Raw genomic sequence first — 12,281 nt, forward strand, 5'->3', positions numbered from 1 at the left:
CAGGAAAAACATTGCATGCAACATAGTTTCTGTTAGGCACGTAAATGAGTGAATGATGTGGGTAGATTTGTCAGTTGGAAGAATTAGGACTAGAATTGCCTCCGTGTATTCACCATGTGAGGGTGCAGATGAGGATGAAGTTGACAAGTTTTATGAAGCATTGAGTGACATCGTGGTCAGGGTCAACAGAAAGGATAGAATAATGCTAATGGGCGATTTCAATGCGAGAGTTGGGAATAGAACTGAAGGATACAAAAGAGTGATTGGTAAATGTGGGGAAGATATGGATGCTAATGGGAATGGGAAGCGTTTGCTGGACTTCTGTGCTAGTATGGGTTTAGCAGTTACGAATACATTCTTCAAGCATAAGGCTATTCACAGCTACACATGGGAGGCTAGGGATACCAGATCTATAATAGACTATATCTTAACCGACTTCAAATTCAGGAAATCTGTTAGGAATGTACAAGTTTTCCGGGGATTTTTCGATGATACAGACCACTATCTGATCTGTAGTGAACTAAGTATCTCTAGGCCTAGGGTAGAGAAAGTGAAATCTGTGTGCAAACGAATAAAGGTAGAAGGTAAAGGTAGAAAATCTCTACGACGAGGAAATTAGACAGAAGTACATGGATATGATAAGTGAAAAGTTTTGAACAGTAGACAGGAAGCAGGTTCAGGATATAGAAAGTGAATGGGTGGCATACAGGGATGCTGTAGTAGAAACAGCAAGGGAATGCCTAAGAACAACTGTGTGTAAAGATGGGAAAAGGCAAATATCTTGGTGGAATGATGAAGTGAGAGCAGCGTGTAAACGTAAAAAGAAGGCTTAATACCAATATAAATGGTCCGTTATTGGACATTATAAATTTTCCAGCTAACTCATTCCCGGTTGCCAGCGTTTCGCCCTCGTGTGCTAGGCTGGGCTCATCAGTTGGTACCTAGCACACCTACCAAGACGCTGGCTAGTGCATACCGTGGAGGCCACTGCGTAGGCTAATTGTAGCCACCAGCAGTGCCAATGCACTAGGAGAGACTTTGTCTCATTATCAAAAATTGATGCCTGCTTGGCCATCAGATGATATAGATGTTGATTCCCATAGGGAATCTGAAATGAGCCCAGCCTAGCACACGAGGGCAAAACGCTGGCAACCAGGAATGAGTTAGCTGGAAAATTTATAATGTCCAATAACGGACCATTTATATTGGTATTATAAATTTACTCATTCGGAACAAATATTTCAGATTCGCTATGGGAATCAACATCTATATCAAAGGAAGGCTTATCAGAAATGGCTCCAAACAAGGGCAGAGTCAAACAGGGATTTGTACGTAGATGAAAGAAAGAGAGCGAAACAAGTAGTTGTTGAATCCAAAAGGAAATTGTGGGAAGATATTGGTAATAACCTGGAAAAGCTAGGTAATCCTCAGGGTTCCTTTAAGCTGAAAGTCTCTGCTAGTTGTCCTTTGCTACATTAGTAGTCCATGATCGACCTGTGTAAGTCAAGTCCTCTATACTACTATTGTATATTTATTCATGTAATACAGTCAAACTTGGATAATTCAAAGTTGATGGAAAAGACAAGAAATCTTTAATTATTCAGGATCTCAAATGAGACCTGTATAAATTTTTTAAAGTATCAATTAAAATAAGCATAAACATTATTGTAATTAAAGAAAGACCAAAATGACACTAAAATATTTTTTGCAGTGTTAAAATACAGGTATGTAATTGAACATTCAAGGAAGCTTTGTTTTTTTTTAGCATTTGATCTTACATTCGACACGAACTTCTTCCATTTTATTGAGCAGTTGGAAAATTGTTTCACTTATCTTTTGTTGGAATTCAACATAGCACCTTAATTGCTGGATGTGTTCTATGACCTGAGCAATTGTAGGAAACTTCATCTGTGACAGCAGGTAGACTAACCTAACTTACACATACCGCTATGGTAGGAGATACGGATCTGCGCTCAGATTGCCTTCACTTGAACCACAGGGTTATGTACCAGGTGTATGCACAAGTCTTTTATGGTTTCACTAAGAGATGGCGCCAGCAAACAGTGCGCAGCATATGAATTTGACACATACGTCAGTTTGTTCGTCTGACTTTAACCTACCAACACACACAAGTTGAGTCCGCCAAATACTAGCGTCTGTGTTGTATCGTCCAGTGATCATGTCAACGTTTGTGCCTGGAAAAGAACATTTGCGACACACATTGCTTTTCTTTTTTAATCAAAAGAAAAGGGCTGTGGAAAGTCGTCGTTTGCTGGTGGAAACATATGGTGAACACGCTCCATCGCTTAGAACATGTGAGACATGGTTTCGACAGTTTAAACGTGGTGATTTCAATGTGAAAGTCAGTGGTGGGGCCAGAGCGGTATTGTGTATTATGAACTCTTTATAGCCTGACAAAACCATTTATGCACAACGCTATCGCCAACAAATGATTAATTTAAATCACGCATTGATCGAAAGATGACTGGAATGGGCCAGAAGACATGGCAAAGTAATTTTGTTACACGACAAAGCGCCGCCTCACACAGCAAAACCAGTGAAAGACACCTTGAAATCGCTTGGATGGGACATCCTTCTGCACCCGCCTACTGCGCCGACCTGGTGCCATCTGACTATCACCTCTTCGTATCAATGGGCCACGCGCTCGCTGAGCAGCACTTCAGCAATTTCGAGGAAGTTGGAAAATGGCTCGACGAATGGTTTGCCGCAAAAGACAAGCAGTTTTTCTGGCATGGTATTCATAACTTACCTGAAAGATGGGCGAAGTGTGTAGAAGCCGATGGCCAGTATTTTCAATAAACAAAAAATGAATTTCGCTTGAAAATTATGTGTTTTCTTTACCACAAAAACTGGCAAAAGCTTATGCATACACCTGGTATAAGTTACGGCGTTTGGTTTAAAAGATTATAGGGAGGTACATTTGGAGACTTGGACAAGCTGGAAGGTAACAAATAGACTTCATTATGATTAGGCAGAGAATCAGAAACCAGGTGTTGGATTGCAAGACCTTCGCAGGAGCAGATCTGGACTCTGACCACAAATTGGTGGTCATGAAATACCATCAGAAGTTGAGAAAATTGAGGAAAGGAAGTGGTGCAAGAAGTTCGGATTAATCAACTGTAATTCAGAAAGTGTCATATGTATTTCAGATTAATCAAATTCAGAAAGCATCGGATGCAATTCAAACTAATCATCATGTTTCTAGTGTCAGAATTTAACCACTCAACATGGAGTGCCGTACACTGCATGCAGACTCCCAACGCTCTTTGTTGCGGAGTGACGTACATTGCACGCGCGTAGTGGCTTCTGCTTTGTGCTTCTATCTAGTGAATATTTCTTGAACTACTACAATGTAATAAGATACATCATAGACGAGGCATCGATCTTTCATCAATAAAAACTCGATATATCAATAACACACACATTATTTTCTCATTTCCTTTCTTTTTCTTCAGACATCCACCTTTAACGATACGGTGCCATAAACCAAGGCCACACCATCGTCAATTCTTATATCAACAACAATAGTAGACGACAGTTTCAACTTCAAAAGCAGGTGTTCCATAATGAAGGATGTGTTCCCCCAACCCCTCAGCTAATTTTAACTACCAATTATTCGTAACATCAGCTCTCCACAAGAGCGACAAGTACTGTACAAAAGCACTGCAAGATTATGTGACCTAATGCAAAGCAGTTTATATATTTGTCATATAATTCATTGTGTTTTATTTCAACTAGTTCATATGGTTTCAAGTTGATTGAAACAAGACCGACAAGTCTGTTCCATGTTCTACAAACACACGGCAGTATTTTAAACCCAGATCCAAGAATTTTCTTAAAGTGCCGAGCGCTTCATGTCATTGTGTATATAATTTGTCGTTATGTTTTATGTCAACCTATTGATATGTATTTAAGCAATTGTCATTGTGTATATAATTTTGTCATTATGTTTTATGTCAACCTAGTGAGATGTTTGTAGGCAATTCTCATGTTGATTCTTATCAGATTCCCTTTGATGTAATTATTCTGCAAGAACTGATGATGACTCCAAGGGAGTCGAAACCGGTCTTCGCTTAGTAAATTTCAAATATTTTATATTTTGTTGAATGGTGGAACATCCCTCAAATCCTAATATACATATGCTATATCGCATGTGAAAAACCAACAAGTTCTGTTGTTGACATCATGGCAGCTAAACGTTTTCTTGTGATCATGAATTTGAAAATCAATGATATTTTACCAAATGATGATACAGAAAGTTTCATTTCATTAAACAAGGACTAGGATACAGAATTTGAGAGCGAAAGTTGTGATCGTGACATTGATGTTGCTTTTGGTACACGGGAAAATATCGGCTGTAATGTTGTTGATGGTGGGTTTGTGTGAGAAACGTGGATAATTACAGAGGGCAAAGGGAAATGCTTACAGCAGATTATGGGTTTCGGAATGCTGCAAAGTACTGCTTATATCCTAAGTGAAAAATTTTCAGTTGTTCTCTACCCTCGATTTTGTAAAGATGATAGTAGAATAGGCAGATATTTATGCTCCAAATCACGTGCAGTCACATGGTATGTTATTTCCGTTCTGATTGAGGGTAAACGAATGTTTACCGGCTACTGTAGAGGAAGTGTATGTAGTTTTTGCATTGTGTATGTTAATGAGTATAGTACAGAAACCTGTATTATAGGTCTTATGGCTAAGAAAAACCTGGTAGTAGCTACTCCTACATTTGGTTGAGCTGTATCTCTTGTTTGATTTGAAAGTGTCAGAAGATTCCTCCACTTCATTGATTTTAGGTGATTGATTGATCGGTGGAAAACGGTAAATAAAAATGTAAACAGACTCTGGGATGGGTTTAAAGAAATTGTTGAGGAATGCGAAAACAGGTTTGTACCTTTCAGGGTGGTAAGGAATGGTAAAGACCCACCTTATTATAATAGAGAAATAAAGAGACTAAGAAGGAGGTGCAGACTGGAAAGAAATAGAGTTAGAAATGGCTGTGGAAGTAAGGAGAAATTGAAGGAACTTACTAGAAAATTGAATCTAGCAAAGAAGGCAGCTAAGGATAACATGATGGCAAGCATAATTGGCAGTCATACAAATTTTAGTGAAAAATGGAAGGGTATGTATAGGTATTTTAAGGCAGAAACAGGTTCCAAGAAGGACATTCCAGGAATAATTAATGAACAAGGGGAGTGTGTATGTCAGGATCTTCAAAAGGCAGAAGTATTCAGTCAGCAGTATGTAAAGATTGTTGGTTACAAGGATAATGTCGAGATAGAGGAAGAGACTAAGGCCAAAGAAGTAATAAAATTTACATATGATAACAATGACATTTACAATAAGATACAAAAGTTGAAAACTAGAAAAGCGGCTGGAATTGATCAGATTTCTGGGGATATACTAAAGACAATGGGTTGGGATATAGTACCATATCTGAAGTACTTATTTGATTATTGTTTGGCCGAAGGAGCTATACCAGATGAATGGAGAGTTGCTATAGTAGCCCCTGTGTATAAAGGAAAGGGTGATAGACATAAAGCTGAAAATTACAGGCCAGTAAGTTTGACATGCATTGTATGTAAGCTTTGGGAAGGCATTCTTTCTGATTATATTAGACATGTTTGTGAAATTAATAACTGGTTCGATAGAAGGCAATTTGGTTTTAGGAAAGGTTATTCCACTGAAGCTCAACTTGTAGGATTCCAGCAAGATATAGCAGATATCTTGGATTCTGGAGGTCAAATGGACTGTATCGCGATTGACATGTCTAAAGCATTTGATAGGGTGGATCATGGGAGACTACTGGCAAAAATGAGTGCAATTGGACTAGACAAAAGAGTGACTGAATGGGTTGCTATATTTCTAGAAAATAGATCTCAGAGTTAGAGTAGGTGAAGCTTTGTCTGACCTTGTAATAGTTGAGAGGGGAGTTCCTCAGGGCAGTGTTATCGGACCTTTATGTTTTCTTATATATATAAATGATATGAGTAAAGGAGTGGAATCGGAGGTAAGGCTTTTTGCGGATGATGTTATTCTCTATAGAGTGATAAATAAGTTACAAGATTGTGAGCAACTGCAACGTGACCTCGAAAATATTGTGAGATGGACAGCAGACAATGGTATGTTGATAAACGGGGCTAAAAGTCAGGTTGTGAGTTTCACAAATAGGAAAAGTCCTCTCAGTTTTAATTACTGCGTTGATGGGGTGAAAGTTCCTTTCGGGGATCATTGTAAGTATCTAGGTGTTAATATAAGGAAAGATCTTCACTGGGGTAATCACATAAATGGGATTGTAGGTACCGATCTCTGCACATGGTTATGAGGGTGTTTAGGGGTTGTAGTAAGGATGTAAAGGAGAGTGCATATAAGTCTCTGGTAAGACCCCAACTAGAGTATGGTTCCAGTGTATGGGACCCTCACCAGGATTACCTGATTCAAGAACTGGAAAAATCCAAAGAAAAGCAGCTCTATTTGTTCTGGGTGATTTCCGACAAAAGAGTAGCGTTACAAAAATGTTGCAATGTTTGGGTTGGGAAGAATTGAGAGAAAGAAGACGAGCTGCTCGACTAAGTGGTATGTTCCGAGCTGTCAGCGGAGCGATGGCATGGAATGACATTAGTAGACGAATAGGTTTGAATGGCGTCTATAAAAGTAGGAAATATCACAATATGAAGATAAAGTTGGAATTCAAGAGGACAAACTGGGGCAAATATTCATTTATAGGAAGGGGAGTTAGGGATTGGAATAACTTACCAAGGGAGATGTTCAATAAATTTCCAATTTCTTTGAAATCATTTCGGAAAAGGCTAGGAAAGCAACAGATAGGGAATCTGCCACCTGGGCGACTGCCCTAAATGCAGATCAGTATTGATTGATTGTAGGTAATTTGTGTGTTTATGCACTAATAACAAACTGAACATTTTGGTAAAATTCATTGAACTGCTTGACATTTATGGCCAGTTAACTAAAAACCTGCATTCCTCCCACACTGAGAGGTTAATTTCCCATTTCATTGGTCAATTGAATGGATGAAAACCATAACGGTATGTGACTTTAAAAAAAAAAATGAGTTAAGTGCAGGATGTAACTCCAGGAGGATGTATCCTTTCACCAGCAAAGAGATACAAGTGATAGCGGTAATATTCTGCGATCTAGTGATGGGTGGTATAACTACAAATAGCATGCTTTATATGAGTGTTAAGATGTTTAAATGCCTTTTTCTCTGAATGACCCAAATGCTACTTATAACGTTATGGTTTTCATCCATTCAATTAATATCTAAAAATGTATTAAAGGAAGTAAATAAAAATAAAACTAATAATATTGTGCCATTGCCTGTGCAATCATTCTGCTTACAAAAAACAAATCAGGGCATAGTTTACCATTTATCCTCTATGAGTGTGGCACATGAAAATAAATGGGTAGTTCGGTGCGAACAAGCAGACAACAAAAATGTTACCAGTGCAAGAATATTTTGTTCCAGTGGACTATATGCAGAATTCAGAAAATGAGCTACTGAGCCTCCTAATGAGGAAGATTGATATCAGATACTGTTCTGACCAAGGAAGTAGCGAGGAAAGTTTGTATATTTCGTGACATCCCCCTCTTGCTGAAACGGTTGTGAAAAACATTTCGTCAGTGGAAGATCTCCTAAAGCACCAGACAAGTGACCTTTTAGTATTTTGCTGTTCAAGGAAAGGAGATATTGATGTTAGAAATAGAGGAAGCCATATAAAAGATGAAGAGCGGTAAAGCACCAGGAGTGGATGAGGTAACTACGGAAATGATAAAAGCAGCAGGACCAATAGGGCTACAGTAGCCGTATAGATTATTTAGAATAATCTGGAGGGAGAAAGAGATCCCAGAAGAGTGGAGAAAGGGTTTAACTATCCCGATATTTTAAAAAGGTGATAAAAAGGAATGTAATAACTACAGAGGGACCACCCTTATTGCCCATGTAACTAAGATATTTGAGAGAGTATTAGAAAGAGACTGAGGAGGAAGCTAGAAGGAGAAATGGAAGAACAGTATGGTTTTAGGAAAGACAGATCAAAGTTTGACCTGATCTTTAAATTAAGACATATGATGGAGAAAAGATGGGAGTTTGGAAAAGACCTAGTGGTGACATTCACATTGTGAAAGCTTATGACAGTGTGCCCAGACAGTTGGTATGGGACATTAAGGAAAAAACAAGTTAACAGAGTGGAAGTGCAAATGATTAAAGCTATGTACAAAAATTGTGTTAGTAGTGTGAAGACTAGTATAGGTAAAACAAAATGGTTTGAAGCTGAAACTGGTCTGACAGGGAAGTGTACTATCCCCCATACTATTCATCATAGTCATGGATGAAATTCATAAGAACATTAAACAGAGATTGGGAAGACAGGCAACAAAAGCTATGTTGTTTGCAGGTGATATAGTGATATGGGGTGAGGATGAAATGGAAGTACAAAAACAAGTAGATGTATGGAATCAAGAGATAGAAAAATTTGGGATGAAAGTAAGCACAGAGAAAAGTAAAACAATAGTGATGACAAGGGGAAGGAAGGGAGAGGAAAGATAAAACCAAATGGTAAAATTCTGGAAGTGGTTAAAAGTTTCAAGTACTTGGGAAATGTAATCACAGATGGAAAGACAACCAAGGAAATTGGGAAAAGAATACAACAAGCAAACAGCTTTTACCAGAGCATAAGGGGTATTTTGTAGAACGAAGATGTCCCGAAGAAATTTAAGAAAGTATTATATTCAACCTATTCTGAACTAACCTATGCAGCTGGATCGTGGACTAACAACAAAACAAGAGGAGAGTGGAATACAGGCAGCAGAGATGAAATTCCTAAGAGGTATCGAGGGTAAGACCAAAAAGGTTTGAATTAGAAATTAAGAGATAAGGAAAAGGACAGGAATCTTGAAACTTCAAGACGGGATACAAACAACAAAGCTAAATTGGTATGGGCACATGATGAGAATGGGAGAAGAGAGTGTGCCACAAAAAGCTTTTTCAGAGAAGTTAACAGGAAAGAGACCACGTGGAAGACTCCAAAAGAGGTGGACAGATTTAGTGTGGAGTGCATAGAGAAGAGGGGAGGAGAACCATGGGATGTACTTAAAAAAGGAGAAGAGTGGTGGAGAGACAGGCAGCGATGGAGGTCCTTGATTTACAACCCGACCCGGGAAGCTCGGAATGGGAAATGGTGATAATGATTCGGGGCTGACTAGAATGTTGCTGGACATGCTCATTGAATTGTCTGAATGGCTGCAAACCAATTTCCAAGCTGTGAAATATGTTGTCAACAAAGATCACATGGAAATGATTTTGAAATAATAGTTTTGTGAACTCAAGGTTTCCTATGAACAAGAATATTTTTGTAACTAATGATTATGTCCTCAACCATTGAAGTGAAAAAACACCTTTAAAAGGTTTTTAAACCTAGTACGTATTCAATAATGTGGCTGAGGAAAATGGGCAGTCTTCTTCCTTTTCAGAAAGCGTTTTTGATGTTCCTTCACTTTTTGCACTCTTTGGAGATAAGAAAAGCATTGAAACAAGTACATTTTGACTTTAACACTTCCCTAAAAATTTTGTTTTGCAGAGTTTGTGGTCTTTGGTATATTATTATAATAATCCTACTCCTTTTGAGCTGAAGAATAAGTTGCGCCTCTCAATAATAACTGGGAATGTGAATGATATACCTCTGTCTCATAGAGCCCCCATTGCTTAGGCAACTGCTTCTCATTGCACAAAACACCTGAAGGAAACAGAAGATAGTGAGAATTTCCTTACCGGCGAGCTGTGCATCGAAGTGACTGACATCTCACCCTATGGTTTAAGTCCTGATGGCAGTGAGAAAAACTTCCTATTGCATATTGACGTTGGTGATTGCCAGTTTAATTTAAGGCATGTCACCTCTGGAGGGGCCTGGTGCAGGTCTTTTGAGTTGATGCTGTATAGGAGACCTACATGTCGTTGAGGATGGGGCCCTACCTAAGATGAATCCTACCGGGCGAGTTGGCCGTGCGATGAAGTGCGTGCAGCTATGAGCTTGCATCTGAGAGATAGTAGGTTCGAGCCCCACTGTCAGCAGCCTTAAAGATGATCTTCCATTTTTTCCCATTTTCACACCAGGCAAATGCTGGGGCGGTACCTTAATTAAGGCTAAGGCCGCTTCCTTCCCGCTCCTAGACCTTTCCTATCCCACAGTCTTCATGAGAACTATCTGTGTCGGTGCGACATAAAACAAATTGTTAAAAAAAAAAAGGATTAATTCTAATGTTGAAGACGGCATAAACACCCAGCCCGAGCCTAGTTCCAAAAATCAGCATGCTAATCATTTAGCCACGGAGGCAGACAGTGATTGCCAATGAAATCGTAATACACGCTCCCTTTAAAAAATACTTGGCAGGGCTGTGTTGCCATTAAATGTAAATACATTGCCAGTTCTTTGGAAGCTCAAACAGTTGAGTCAGCCTGATCCAAAACTATCTCCTGAAAAAGATAGGATTGCCTATTATAATTTCTGATGGTGATTTCTAACAACATTTTCTGTCTGCTGAATGGTTATTACATAATATTAGCCTCATTTTTTATTGACAATGGTGAATTATAGCAATATAAGTTTATTCATCCTCCTATTCAATACATATTTGCACCTCCCTGAGGGGGATTAAAAGGTCATGTCAAAAATGTTCATACTGGTACATGTTTCAACTGTCGTGACAGACAGGATTTGAGCTTACAGGTGAGCTCGTAGGAAATGTCAGATTGGATGGAAGGTTGGTTGGATCGTTCCCGAGCGGTTGGAACGTATAGGTTGGGAAATTTCAACTAAGGTAGCAGATCAGGAGGAAGACGACGATGTGGATTCCCACGAAGTTAATATATTCTGATACTGAAGGTTGACTACAATATGTACACTATGTACAATTAAAATAAAGACTTAATGTTGGCAAGTCTTGAGCGAGAAGTCTGCCTACTAGCCGTCCGTTGAAGTATATAATACTTATTATTATTATTATTATTATTATTATTATTATTATTATTATTATTATTATTATTATTATTATTATTACTGATTGCGTAATCGTCCTACCGACCGGCAGGGATTCTACTGGCAACTGGTCCGCGAAGTGAATGGTAGAAGCCCTGAATAATGACTTCCTTGCCCTTATATAGCCTCCGGGCCACACCCCATGTTCTCGAAGCTTGTGGTAACCGGCGTACGTGACTGCCTAACCTTCCGTGATTCTGGCCAGTCAGAGGCCTGTATCCAAGAGACCCTTCTAGTATATTCTTACTGCGTCTACGCTGCTGAACCATGCCCTGTCAACATGAGTCACATCCTGTATGACAAACTTCTCTGTTACTCAAGATTTCCTAACATGCAAGAAATATGATTTCCACTCTTAACTATTCCACTGAATATAATTATTTTACATCTTTTAATTATTATCAGGTACGCCTATTAGGTATGCTTATACCTGACTCCTAGCCTCTTATGACAGGCTAATTCCTAATACATCAGGTACAGCTATTCCTCGTACGTTCCCTGGGTTCGATCCTCGGAGGGAATAGCAGTCCTGGGTTCAAGTCCCTGGGAGGACACGACACCTCCCTCCCCTAGGGAGAAATGAATGCAAACACCTCTTGCATTCATTTTGTTACTTTCAAACTGTAATCTTTACAACTTATGATACTTATGAATTACAATCTTTTGGAGCTTACTCTCCTACTAGTGGGACTACGCTGTGCCAATATCTCTTCCGGTAACACCCTTGACTCTGGTGTTTCTATTAATTCTAACTCTGACTGCAAAACAGGCTCACTGGGGGCCCTTCCAGTAGCCTTGTGTTGCTTAAATTGGACGGTAATGTCTTCGTCCGATACCCTTGCCTTACTGTTGGCAGTAATCACATTTTGATAGATACAGAGATTGGCGCAGCGTTCCTGGTAGTCCTCAATGCACTTGGTTTTATACTTACAGCTTTTACAACAGCCACAACAACAACACAATATTACTATCATTATGGTTAAAACACTCCAAGTTACAATTTGGTACACACTTACATATCTTAATGCTATATTATGCTTGAGTTCAGTTTCTTGCTGTTGCACTAAGCGTTCGACGTCACTTACTTTCTGGCTTGTCCATTTCAGATCGTTTACATGATTCAATAAGTTACCTACAGTCACTTTGTTTAATTCAGGAATTTCACTGAGTTTTATATTACTATAACTTGATTCACAACAATCATATTCC

The 12,281-nt window shown here is 39.0% G+C and overlaps 1 protein-coding gene across 1 annotated transcript in view; it reads left to right on the forward strand.

Annotated features, from left to right (window-relative positions):
• LOC136864014 (BOS complex subunit ncln) overlaps positions 1-12,281 on the forward strand; it is a 260,068-nt gene that overhangs the window by 211,754 nt on the left and 36,033 nt on the right. The gene's annotated exons all lie outside the window — the stretch shown is intronic.

Source organism: Anabrus simplex, chromosome 2 (genome assembly GCF_040414725.1).
Source record: "Anabrus simplex isolate iqAnaSimp1 chromosome 2, ASM4041472v1, whole genome shotgun sequence".
Lineage (NCBI taxonomy): Eukaryota > Metazoa > Arthropoda > Insecta > Orthoptera > Tettigoniidae > Anabrus > Anabrus simplex.